Below are 13439 nucleotides of genomic sequence, written 5' to 3' on the forward strand. Positions count from 1 at the left end.
CATATTGCATACAGTTCTGCTTTGCACAATCACAAGCCTGTTTAAAAGGCTACATTAATAAAGGCTTGTTCTTTACCTAAGACAAGAAATCAGAGTTGGAATTGCTGAGCTTTGCTGCCTGGCCCAGTCAAAATGTTTGGGGGAAGGGGGGGCCCTCTGTCTGTTGGATGTCAGAAAATAAAGAAAAGCTATCACTGTCGAGGTGCCTGGCCAGGTCACAGAGCCACATGAAGCAAAGCTTTTGCAGCTCTGAATCAACAGTTTCACAGCTTAAATAAAAATACCCTCAAGTTCTTCGAAGTGGCATCATGTCAACAGCCACATAACTCGCCACCAGCAGAGTTCAGTTTCCCCACACACAACACACAGATCCAGGCACTGCAATCACCAGCATCGATTGTGAGGCCCCCTCAGCACAGAGGGCAGGGATTCCTGGGACTGACCTGTGCAGGACCTGGACTTCAGTAACCCTTGATGGTCTCTTCCAACTCAGGATATTCTGTGATTCCATGAACAGATTCCCTCTCTAGCAGGAGCCTGATCCCAGTCTGTTCATCTCATTCTGTCAGAGTTTCCTTATTGACAAAACTCAAGACCCACACCATCTGTGCTTTCCCTGTGCCTGTCCCTCCTGCACATCCCCTTGTTGTTTTTCAGGTCCCAGTGCCAGTTTTCATATGCAGGAATATCTTTCCTGGTATTCTCAAGTGCTTTTTCCAGATGCTTTCTGCACTTTCTCTCACCCCTGATGTCTCTCTAGCCACATGCAGATAAGCTCCTGCACACACAAGTGTTTATCAAATACAGCTCCCAGTTCCTTCTCTTCAGCCCACTGAGTAGCTCCTTCTCATAGCCTCCATGCCTGGCTGGTATGAGTTGGCTTCTCCTGAACCAAATCTCGTATTATAATAATAATAATAATAATAACAACAACAATAATCTCTAACAAGTGCTAGAGAATGCAAAGGTCAAATATAGAGCAAGTTCAGTATTGCACAGGCCTTCAGCCTGCATCTGGAGCTGGAATCCATGAACAAAGTGCGGATGCCCTTATTGAGGGCACAGCAGATGCTGACTTCTCCTTTTCCCAGTTATATGGTTTTATTCACAAAGAGGAAAAGCATTTCACTGAAGATGTGTATTCCCAAGTGTGGAATGAGAGTGCAGCTTGCTTGGCTGCTCCATTAGAGCAGCCCCACAGAATTAAGGTGCTAAAATCAGTCAAAAGTTAGAATTAGTACTGCTTTGTACAGTTTTCATTTTCATTTGCATAAGCTATTTCTGGGAATCTTTCACATCCCACAGTCATACACTGCATTTGTTCAGAGTCTCTGACTCATTTAGCGTTGCTGACGTACCTGACCTAGATATGAATGAGGGCTACACAGCACAGGGGCTCATCTGTAGCACAAGACTCTGCCTGGTTTGTTACAGAAGCTGGAAATTGTTGAGAGGTAAACATGAGGTTTTATGAAAGGAGATTAGGAACAGATCTTCCTCTGAGTTCATTTATGATATAAAACCAGCATTCATTAACTGCATCTTCCTCCTTTTCTGCTTCCTCCCTGTGGCATTTGCAATGTGCTTTGAAAAGCTTTACATATTTCTATAGTTGAAAATTTTAGCATCTGTGCTTAAATGTTATAATTACTTTTAAATTCCTCTTATCCTAGAAGTCATATATTGAAGATATCCAGTTAGGGAAGCTTTATCCTAAACTTCAGTGTGTCACTTTCCTTTTTTTTCCCCCATGAGCATTTCAGAAAGTAAAGTAATTTCTGTTGAAATAGCAAATCAATAAATGTCCCATAAGCACCTAAAACAGAATGAGGCAAAACTCTGTAGAGGCAAGATACAATAACTGGCTAAATGAGGCAGTTGTCCAGTGAGAGAGGGCAGTAAATTATGTGACTGTGACCTAAGGATCTGCAACAAAAAGTACCAGCAGAGGATAAAAACAGACATATGCCAACAGCCTTGATTTAGACCCCTAATGACCTTCCAGTGTTTGAATTTCCAACCTGACTGATTTTATTATATACCAATATTTTAAGACAAAAATTCTTTATTTTATGAAGTAGAGTGCATAAAGCATTCTAACAAGAGCGCAGAACTCAGGTATAACAAGCTAAGTATTGTAAGAAACGGTGTAAAATAAAAATCTCCAACTTTGTGTGCACTTGCTGTAGAATGGAAAAAGCGCAAAACATGTGTCTGGGTTTTTTAATAATTATACAATATACATACACTCTACTGCATTTGAGTTTCCTGTGCTTGCTTACAAACAATTCCCTGGGCAGTTCCAATGTGTGACAGCCCTTTCTGTGAATATCCAATAATATCAGACCTAAACTTTCCCTGGTGCAACTTGAGGCCTTTACCTCCTGTCACTTGTTACTTGGGAGAAAAGGCCAACTCCCCTCTGGATACACCCTCCTTTCAGGTGGCTGTAGAGAGCAATTAAGTGCCCCCAAGCCTCCTTTTCTCCAGGCTGAGCACCCCCAGCTCCCTCTGCTGCTCCTCATCAGACTTGTGCTCCACACCCTTCCCCAGCTCCACTGCTCTTATCTGAGCTGCACGCTCCTGCACCTCAGTCTCTCTTTTGTAGTGAAGGACATGGAACTAGACACAGCACTGGAGGTGTGTCCTCACTTGTGCCAATTACAGTGGGACAGCCAGTGCCCTGTCCTACTGGCCACACTTCTGCTGACACAGAAGACCAGAAGGCCACCAGCCTTCTTGCCCACCTGAGCACACACAGGCTCATGACTGGCTATTGTTGGCCAGAAGCCTCAGGGTCTTTTCTGCTGGGAAACTTTCCAGCCACCCTGTCCCCAGCATGGAGCACTGCAGGGCTTTGTTGGGACACGAGGGCAGGACCCAGCACTCGTCCTTTTTGAACCTCATACAACTGGTCAGGGTCCGTTGGTCCAGCCTGTCTAGATCCCTCTGCAGAACCTTTCTACCCTCCAGCAGACCAACACTCCCTCACATACCCTTAATGTATGTAGGTCCTTAGTGTCCTTACCCACAGTGTTTGGTGTCCTTAATGTTCTTTGGTGTACCTTAATGAAGGTACATTTAATCCCCTCATCCATGTCATCAATAAAGATCTTAATCAGGGCTGGACTGAGTAGTGAGCCCTGGGAAACACCACTGGTGACTGGCCACCAACTGGATCTGTCACTATTTACCACCACTCTGGGCTCGGCCATTCAGCCAGGTTTTTAGCCAGCAAAGAGTGCACCTGCCCAAGCTGTGGGAAGCCAGTTTCTCCAGGAGAATGCTGTGGGAAGAGGTGTCAAAGGCTTTGCTGAAGTCCTGGTAGGATGTAGGAATGTGCCCCCTGTTGACGGAGTGACAAAACTATCGTTTGTCCCCTTAAAAAGGAAATAAGCCCAGAAGTTTCTCTCCTCAATTAGGTGAAAAAGGCATCTCACAGGACCCGGGGAACTTCACCTCAAACTTAAGGATAGCTAATTGGGCAGGAGCCAAAAAGTCCTGCCTGGGCAATTCACTAGAAAAAGAAGAGAACAAAGAAACTAATCGCTTTTGTGAGGTGTTTTACCAGGTGCAGGATGGCCTCTTGCTCCTGGATCGATTTTTCTCTGTAAAGAGTTTGTTATTTTGCCTTTTATTAAAACTTTTTTGTTTCCAACACTGCCACAGAAGCCATCCTGCTGATTTTATGGCTTCTAAGGTAGCTGAGCTATCTTGGGTGTGAAATAGACCTCCAAGAGCTTATGAGACCTGGCTCAAGGAGACTCCTATTTCAGTAGACAACGACCACGGCCTTTCCCTCACCCTCATTGTCACCTGGTCATAGAAGGTCAGGTTGGTCAAGCAGCACCTGCCTTGCATGACCCCCTGCTGGCTGGGACTGATCCCCTGATTGTTCTTTATGTGCCACTTTATGTGGCAATGATTTGCACCATGACTTCCCCTGGCACCACGGTCAGTCTGTAATTCCCCACATCCTCCTGCCAGCCCTTCACGTAGGTGGGTGCTGCATTTACCAGCCTCAGGTCATCTGGGAGCTCCCCACGTAGCCAGGACTGCTGACAAACGATGGAGTGGCAGGGCGAGCTCTTCCTCCATTCCGGCACTGCCCTGGGGTGGATCCCATCCGGCCCCTTGGACGTGTTACATTATTTTTAAAAGAAAAGGGACCATTGTTAAGTGAGAGCAAAGACTAAACTTTGTAAAGTAATTAAGCAGTTCTTCCTGGGTTTTGTAAACTGTTTTTCCACTAAGGGAAAACCTGAGCTATATTAACAGCTGTGGAAGTAATCAACAGTATCCATTTAATATAGATTCTGGGGAGGACACACAAGAGAGCATTTTCAAAAGCTACATAGGTTTAATAAATTTTTTTAAAGTTAATTAGCACACATATTTTTATCAGATTTTTTTTTTTCTCATTGGTGTGAAAGGGAAAACAGTTTGAGCTTATGGTCTGCACTTTCGGAAGTTCTACATGAAAGTGCAAAGATGAATGCTCAGAAATTAATGGGGGTTGTTTGGCAATCAGCTTTATGCTTAAGGAAGACAAGTTACCATTGCCTTCCTGTAAGTGCTACATTATTTTTTCCACATTATCTGTCTGCAGTAACTGTATCTGCTTGTTATTTTTATCTGCCATGTTTAATGTTGAGTTCTTGTTTAGGACTGCGTAATTGCTGTTTTCTTGTTACAGAACATTAACTTTATGCTTCCAGTAACAACTTTATAATGAAAATGCTAATAAAAATGGGGCAGTGCAAACTACACAGTTACAAATCTATCCAGAGCTCAGTATGAGGCTTATCATAGTTCTTGACATCTCAGGATTGTATAGTCTACTGATACTGATTACACTGCACAGTTAATTTAAAAATTATCTCCTGCAGGCTGAGAGAAAAGCAGCAATTATAAATAACTTCAGAAAAAATATATACATGCTGAAAATGCTTCTAATAAAGATTCTGGTTTTCTCAGTGCAGCAATATAGTCACTGCAGGACTCAGAAATACCCTGTATTAATCACATTTCTGCTTCCAGGTTTATACTGTTTAATCCTATTACAACTGTACAGCATGTTTTTCCTTTGGTAGGTGGTGTCAGACTAGCTGGAGACAGCAGCACAGGCTGGAACACTGTGAAGGTTTAAATGGCAGTTTTCCTTGTTCTTTTAAGTACTTTTGGATTGGGGGTTGTTTTCTTACACAGGGACCTATAAGACAAGAAATTATATTAGAAAAGTGAAAGTTAAGAAATGCTATTATGTGCTGTTTCTTCAGTCTAGTACAAAATGAACACTGTGCAGCTGGACTGAGATAGAAATGCATGTGAGAAAGCAAAATTTGCCTCAAGCTTTTAAAAATGTAGGACTGTCAAAACAGAAGATTATTTATATTTATGATTATGTATAAAAAGTGCAGCACAATATCCAGATTTCACTCCTTTCACCTTTACTGTAATTCAGGGCAAGAGGAAATATATATACACACCAAATAAAATGGTAAATTCATAGTACAAATGGAATATTCTCCACACCACTACATGGTACTGAAAAAGGCACAAAGAGAGGCATATAGGATAGACATCTTTGTTATTGTATTTCTGCTGGGAAAGTTGCCACTGCTCTCATGGAACAGGGAGCTATTTATAGGATAGTGGAACAGAGAGGAAAAGCAGCACCAGTCATGCTGGGTTTGATTTATTAGCTCTACAGGAGAAATTTGACAAGCATGATATGCCCAAATGATACAAATCTGACAGCTCCTCCATGATTTGTATGATGGTAATTTGATTAGACATTGCATCATATGTTTGACTTCAGCAGATTGCTGTACAATTCTCAATCTTCATCAATTTTCTGCAAGATTATCATGTCTTTAAATACTTCATACCTTAAGTTCCCTCCCAGGAAAATGAGAACCACCACCACTACCTACTTGCATCATTTACCTGGACTTATGGAAATGAAAAGCATTGGAGAGTGTCCCACACAACATCCTTGTCTCCAAATTGGAGAGACATGGATTGGATGGATGGATGGAATAAAAGCAGGAGGCTTTGAACTAGATGACCTTTAAGGTCCCTTCCAAACCCTTCTGTGATGCCATGATCTAGGTCTGTCTGCCTGTACCTTCTGGAGAGTCAGAAGCATCCAGAATTCCCCAGTGACTATAGGAGGAGGTTGATGGGACCACTGCTACCATATAAACAAGACTCTAAAGCAGCACATTCCTACTTATGAAAAAAACCCCTAAGGGATCTGTGTCATATTGATACCATTGATTCGCTCATTAATCTTTGCATCTTCCACATTACCACAGCCCGATACTTCCCTCTTTGACATAATTAATGGTGCTGATAGAATGAAAATCCATTAACAGGGAAAAGCTGTAGATACATCCCTATTCAGAGTAATATTGCTTGACTGACAAAATGTCCAGTCACCACCTATTCATTCTTTGATCCTTACAAGGAGGAAAACACATGCACTGCACAGTGTTTGTGGCTATTTTAACCAACCCCTTCTTCCCCTCTCTCTTAAGAGGAATATTGAAACTAGTATAGAGATTACACAACAAAATGTTTTAAGGAACATTTTCAGTTTTACAGTTTTCCTAAAAATCACTAATACTGCTTATCTTTTGAATACTCCAGCTACTGAAATGTGATAACACTGAATTGTATATTCTACAGGCAGTCGGTGTAAGAGAAGGTGACTTCACTTCTCTAAATACCATTCACTAGGGCTGACAGAGATTCCAGTTATACTCCTTAATTGGAATAAGCTGTTTGAATTTCTTTTTTTATTATTCCTCCAGTATAAGCTCTCATCTTTAGGTTTCATTGGGCAGTATCTCAAACCCAAGCAACTCTGTATTCTGTCTGGCATTGTACTCTTGGCCATGCCACAAGGTTTTTCCTCATTCAAGAACGATTTATTATTCTTTTTCCCTTCCTCCTTGATAAAAGCATGTTGAGGGTGCTTAATTTGTAACTCTGCTGCTCTAATGAGATAATTGTTCAAATTGGAGGGTAAAAGCAAATAAATTTTGTAGCTTGCACACCTGAATACTCTCTCTATTTTTGGAGCTTTCTTCAGTCATTTTCTGTGTTAACAATGAGTGTAAGTTTAAGCATTAAAGGTTTAGCTTTTCTGCTCTTTCTGCTTCACTTCTCTTTCTCTGGAAGAACAGCACAGTTGCATAATACGTGAAGTGCAGTCCCTAAAAACCATCTGCTCAGTCTCCTTTCGTTAGCACACCATGACAAGGGTTTGGGTTTGGTTATTTTTGTAACACAGACACCACTACTTAAACATCCAATAAAACTATATGAGTTCTGGTTTTATGTTCATACAAGGAAACTGCTGAGAAATTACTCATCCCTGTTACAGCTCAGCCATCAATTTTGCAAAACTCATTTATGATTAAACCCATGCATGTATTGTGGACACTTCATGTGCTTTATGACAGTTTACATTTGCTCATATTTATTATCTTCTGATGTATTCTGAACCATAACTGAAGCCTGATTATAATCTCATTCATATTAATGAGAGCCAGAAAAAAAACACCCTCAAAATCAGTGAAGTCACTCAGATGGTATGGAATTTTATGGAGTCAGAATCTGGCTTTCAGTCACAACAATTTTAGATAGATTACACGGTCCCACATCAGCAGCACTACTCTGCCATAAAAACAGCCATCAAATGTAATTAACAGATGTGAGCTGTCATTGAGATCAAGCCTTTGGAAGCTGCTACTTTAATGTGACCTTACTTACCTATTTTTCTAGCAGAAATGCTTCAGCTCAAACAAAAATTCAGGGAAGTTTGGTATTCTAGGATTTCTTAATATCCCATCTGGACACACTGGAGGTCATCCAGCCAAGGACCAGCAGAACCTTGACACCCCCTGTGGTTCCCATGCATGCAGGCCATGTCTGCAGAGCTCCAGAACCAGAGCTGCCAGTGAATGGTCAGAGCCTGGCACAGTGCAATCCTCCACATGGTCACTGTCACACAGCAGCACACATGGATATTTAATTAAAATGACATCTACATCAAAAAGGATGTTCTTGATGGAAGGAATTGCAGCTTTCATTCTGTATCCCACAATATTAACTACTGCCTTATCAGCTGAAGCATTAATAAGCAAACATTCTTATTAGCATTGCCCTGGGAAAAACTTCACTGGATCTTGATTGTTCTTACACTATTCTACATATATATATATATATATACATAAATGTGTATATATATGTATGTGTGTGTGTGTGTACACACACAGTTTTTATGGTACAATACCTTAAATCTGCACTTTAAGCAGTCTAAATAAATAGAAACAAAACAGTTTTAAGTAACATCTGTATGGAAATTATTTCTGATTGTTCAACATGCAATTGGTTTTTCTAGTATTAAAAAAAAACCACTATATCAAAACCTTTTATCATGAAACACCATCCAAGATTATTTAAATATTTATTTTCTCTACTAAGCACGTGAAGTGGCTAAATTTTCCATTTCCTGAATTCACTGATTCCAAATAGGAAAAAACTTTATATAGCAACAAGTCAAAAAAGTTCAGAAAGCAGAAATCTGGGAAATTTGTGCTTCAAAAACCTACAAAATACCTATTAGTTTAGTTGACCAAGAAGCATCATAGCATAAAGAACATAGATAGAAGAGATTCCTCACAGCCTCTTAATTTAGTTTTCACTAAGTTTTCTGATGTGAGGATGCCTGAGCTAAATGCAGATATAAATACATTTACTAGTGGGAGATGTAACATCACTGTTGAAATTCCTGCAGAACAGAAAGAACCAACATACACAGTAGTGCCTCTGATCTGAAAACTCTACAAAATTATCTTCCCTCTCCTTTGCTCCTCAAAGATTCCATCTTTTGATAAGACAGAATTTGCTTCTTGCTTTCCTGCCTCTATCCTATAACACCAGCTTTTTTCTAAGACCAATTTAAGCAGGAAGGGGTCAGGGGTATTTCTTTGTCTCATAGCAGAAGCCAGACTTCATTAACACATCTCTGAAGATACAAAGTTTGTGTCTCCAGATGACAGAGACAGACCAAGTCAACCCTGGGTGTGGGATGCATCCGAGAAGCGCCTCTGCCTGCAGAAACAGAGTAGCTGTGACAATGGAAAGCCTGGGTGTGTTATGTCTCCATTACAGGCAGGAAGCAGCCCACAGCAGCTATGGCAGGCAGTTCATGGGATGAACAAGGCTTCATGTCTAGTGGGACATCAACACACAGTTTAAGCTTCTGTAAACTGCCAACACTGGACTGTGATCCAGATTAGAAATTTGCTATCTTATACATTCCTTAGAATAAGTGTGAAACATCTCCAGAAGAAGAGATGGTTAATAGATCTCATTTTCTACTAGATGGTAGTTAGTCAATTCAACTAATTTAATAATAGGTGGGAAATGTGTTTATTAAAAAAATGCATTAAGCTATGCACTTAATGTATATGCTTTCAGCATGTTTTCCATAGCCTTAAGTAAACAGTTTAGTTCACAAAGCATCTTTCATCCCTGCCGCTTCCCTTTTTCCTGTCAGACAAAGATAAGGCTTCTGTGAAGCTTGGAAAAATAATTTTTCACTTTATTAAAAGAGCAGATTTTTCAGATAAAGCCATATTGTTTACAGGAAATGATTTCCCTGCTGAGACAGTGATGTTATCAGACAACAAACAATTCTGACTGACATAAACTGCATTTCCTCCTTTCTGCTTCCAGGGCCCACGGACTGTTCCATGGATCAGGCTTTCTTTGGCTGCAAAGGTGGACAAGTGAGGGATCTGCTGCTCCTTAACAGAAAGAGAAAACCCAATGCCAGAGCTAAGACCCGCTCTGCTCATACTCACCTACTATAAAATCATGTTTTAAGTTCAAGTTTTAAGCAGTCTGAACTTTGTCTGTACTCTCCCCAGACACAGAAGCTCTATAAAACATGAATTAAGCTGCTCAGAACTTGCATAGCTGGTTAAAAGGAAGTGAGCTGAATTTTGGAAGAGTCTTAGTAAACACAACAGAAAAGTAAAGCAAATATCAATAAACATCTATTGCAATACATGTGTTTTTAGCAGAAGACAAATCCAGGAAGAATAAAACATATGAATAAATGTATTTTCAAAATTGCTGTGAAAAAAATCCACATTAACTATGCCCCTCTGTTTTTCAAGAGAAATTTAATTCTTAAGTGACTTACCATTGATGTCATATCTATAAAAAACTTCCAGACAATCTTATAAATCATTCACACTCTATCTTTGCCTAAGATATTTATCTCATTTTGGTTTAGGCCATCACTGGCACCATGGAATTATCACTGTTTACCTAAAAAGCATCAACAGAATGGAAGATAAAAAGAAAGAAAAACAACCTTACACTATTTAAAACAGTGTCAGATTTTGCAGGGTTATTTTATGCTTGGATTCTAGAAGTTTAGTTTTAGTTTAGCACAAACCAGAATGCCAAACATTACCTCAGCAAGGAGGAACAGTATTACAATCAGTGTCTGATTCTCAAATGAAGATTTTCACAAAACAGAAAACAAGTCAGCACTCACAAGTGCAGCCAAGCAAGAAGGGTACACACAGGCACAGTACTCATTCCCCTATCAAATCCTCACTTAAAAAAACCAAAACCAAACAATCCCTTCTTCCCCCCGCCAAATACTGGTCCTGGCACTCTTCAGAGAGTGTTTTCCCTCTCAGGAGAAGCCAAACTATTTGAAATGATTTGATGAAGTATCATTAAAACCTACTCTACTGCCTATGTAACCAAGGAGTAGCTAAAGAAAACCCACAAACCTGGAACCACAAAGAACCCTAACTCTTGAAAAACCCAACTATTCAAATACTTACATTAATGAAATCTTCAACAGGCTCTTTGGTTTACTATATTTACACTTCACTCCTAATGAGTTTTTAAGCACTGCATCAAAAGTAGTCAGAACTGTTCTATAATAGAACAACAGTGTCTAGTTGGACCATACTTGAGTTTCTGCAATATGAATTCTAGATTTCAAATCCATTAAAATAAAAAAAAGAAAAAAAAAACAACAACAAACCTGCTGATATACCAAATATGCCTCCACATTTGATCTGCTCAGAATGTTTACTCATTGTCCATGCTACCAAGGAAATTAGCTCCACATAGAGACACTGGCTGAAAAGATGATTCTCAGACATTTTGGTTGGTAGTAACTGTTGATTTGAGGATTCCTTCTTGCCATCAAACTTTTTTTTTCCTGTTTTTGTCACTGTACTATTGCATGGCTCCATGTGCTTGTGGTGCACACAGTACACCAAGCGAGGACATGGATCCAGTCTGAGGAAGGACAGCGAGAGCATTTCACTGCTCCCCGTGACACCAGAGAGCTGTGCTGGTTACAGAGCCTGCTCCTTCCTGGGAGCAAGGACAGGAATCACAGTGGGATCAAGAGTGTGTGTCAGCATTCACCACCACATAACAAGTGACAGCAAAGCTGCAACATGTTACAGCCTCAGAGGGAAATCCTTCTGTCTTGGCACTTTCCTCCTGCTTCAGCACAGCTGTCAAAACCCAGCATTCCCAGAGCCTGGCAACCCACAGCAGGATGGGTGAAGCAAAGACAGCAGAACTTGAGGAAAGTTCTCTCAGGCAGAGTCAGGGACACCACGAGGCACTGATTCTGGGAAATGGAATAGAATAGATAGACATGCAGATTCTTTCTGGAGATAAGCTTGTTTTTAATTACATCATCCCTCCTGAGGAGGAGAGCTTGCATCCATCATTCTTCCCTACTTCATCCCAGCTGGAGATACATGTTTTTGTTTAACAGATGCACTGAATAAAAATCTAGAAGAACAGCTTTGTACATGCATAAGTGCACACACAGCAAACACATGGTTGCACTGCAGTGTTCACACAGACATGGGTAATGTTCAGATACAGAACTTGATGTTATCTCTTCCATGCAATTCCTCCAGTGCCATGCATTGCATAACACCTGCCCACAAGGACTTCTACATATTAAAAAGACCTCTTCAGTTTGTAAGCAAAAATAGAAGAACAACAAAATGTTCAACTGTAGCAAAATGGGGCTCATGTGTGTGAATTTAAATGAGGACAAATCCTCTTACTGATTTTTATAATGTATTTGGCCTCATAAGTAAAAAATATTAGATTTTAGAGTCTGAGCCTTTCAAATATTAACAAGAGTCCCAGATTGTAAAAGTGATCCTCAAAAAGCCTGTTTATACTTTATGAAGATGAGGAATTCCATGTACCCTATTCTTCCATTTGAATAAAAATATTTAAGTTCTGTCTTAAATTTTTGATACCTAAGAATGCCCAAATGCTGAAGCCATACTTCATTTAACAACACACCCATCAGCAGAATCATCAGTGATTCTAAGACATGATAGAAGAAGAGCTACTAGAAAAACAGGAGATGCTTGTCTTCTTTTTTCTCCTATGCAGATTTCCCCTATCAAAGATATTTATCATTTTTTAAGATAAAAGGGCAACAGAAATTGTTAAAGCTTAGTAGCTTTACTTTAAGGATCTCTTGGTTTGGGAATTGATTTTACAGCACCCTGTAAATCTATTCCTCCTTTGACAATGATCAAGTAGATAATAAGCAATAAATCACTGCTGCAACTGAGAATTGAACATTCAAGATAAGGTTTTAGATTATTTCTGTCATCTGGGGATGAGACATTGCTTTTCAAGCAAAGATATATTGTCACAGTTTATTTGCAATTAGAAAGATACAGATCCCATCAGTTAAAAGTCTGTTTCCCAACAAACGTGTAGGCCTTTATACAGCCAGAATCATAATTTCAGCATGAAGAGATTTCTAGAAATACATACTGCTTCCATAGAAATTAGAGCTTATAACACTAAATACTACTGAAAACTAGGATTCCCTACTTGCCAATGTCTCTTGGTCATTGAGGAAAGCTACCTTTCCAAGTCAGTTGAATTAAACACCCACCCCCAGCCCCACCACTTATTATAGCTGAGTGTAGGATGTTTACAGGAACTAAAAATTAGCTGAAGTATACAAATACAGCAGTGCCTTTCAGGATCTCAAAAAAGAAATCTGCACAGACATACTCTGGCATATTTGCACCACTCATACAGTGCATGCAACTCTTACTAACCTTCACCAACATTATGAAGTCAATCCATGCATTTTAACATTTAATCTTCTGAATATCAGAACACAGTAATATCCATGTACAGTCCCTGATGTTGTAGAGATCCAAAAGCAAAAATAAGATGTTTCTCTCTCACAGCCCCTGTAGAGGAGCATGCTATTGCACTTACATGCCAAGACCCTAGGTGTTCAGTACAGGCACCTTCTAGAAAGTTTTTAAAACCGAAACTAAACTCTAAAATATATACAGGAGATAAATGGGGTGGTAAAAACT

The sequence above is a fragment of the Haemorhous mexicanus genome, chromosome 1 (genome assembly GCF_027477595.1).
Source record: "Haemorhous mexicanus isolate bHaeMex1 chromosome 1, bHaeMex1.pri, whole genome shotgun sequence".
Taxonomy (NCBI): Eukaryota; Metazoa; Chordata; class Aves; order Passeriformes; family Fringillidae; genus Haemorhous; species Haemorhous mexicanus.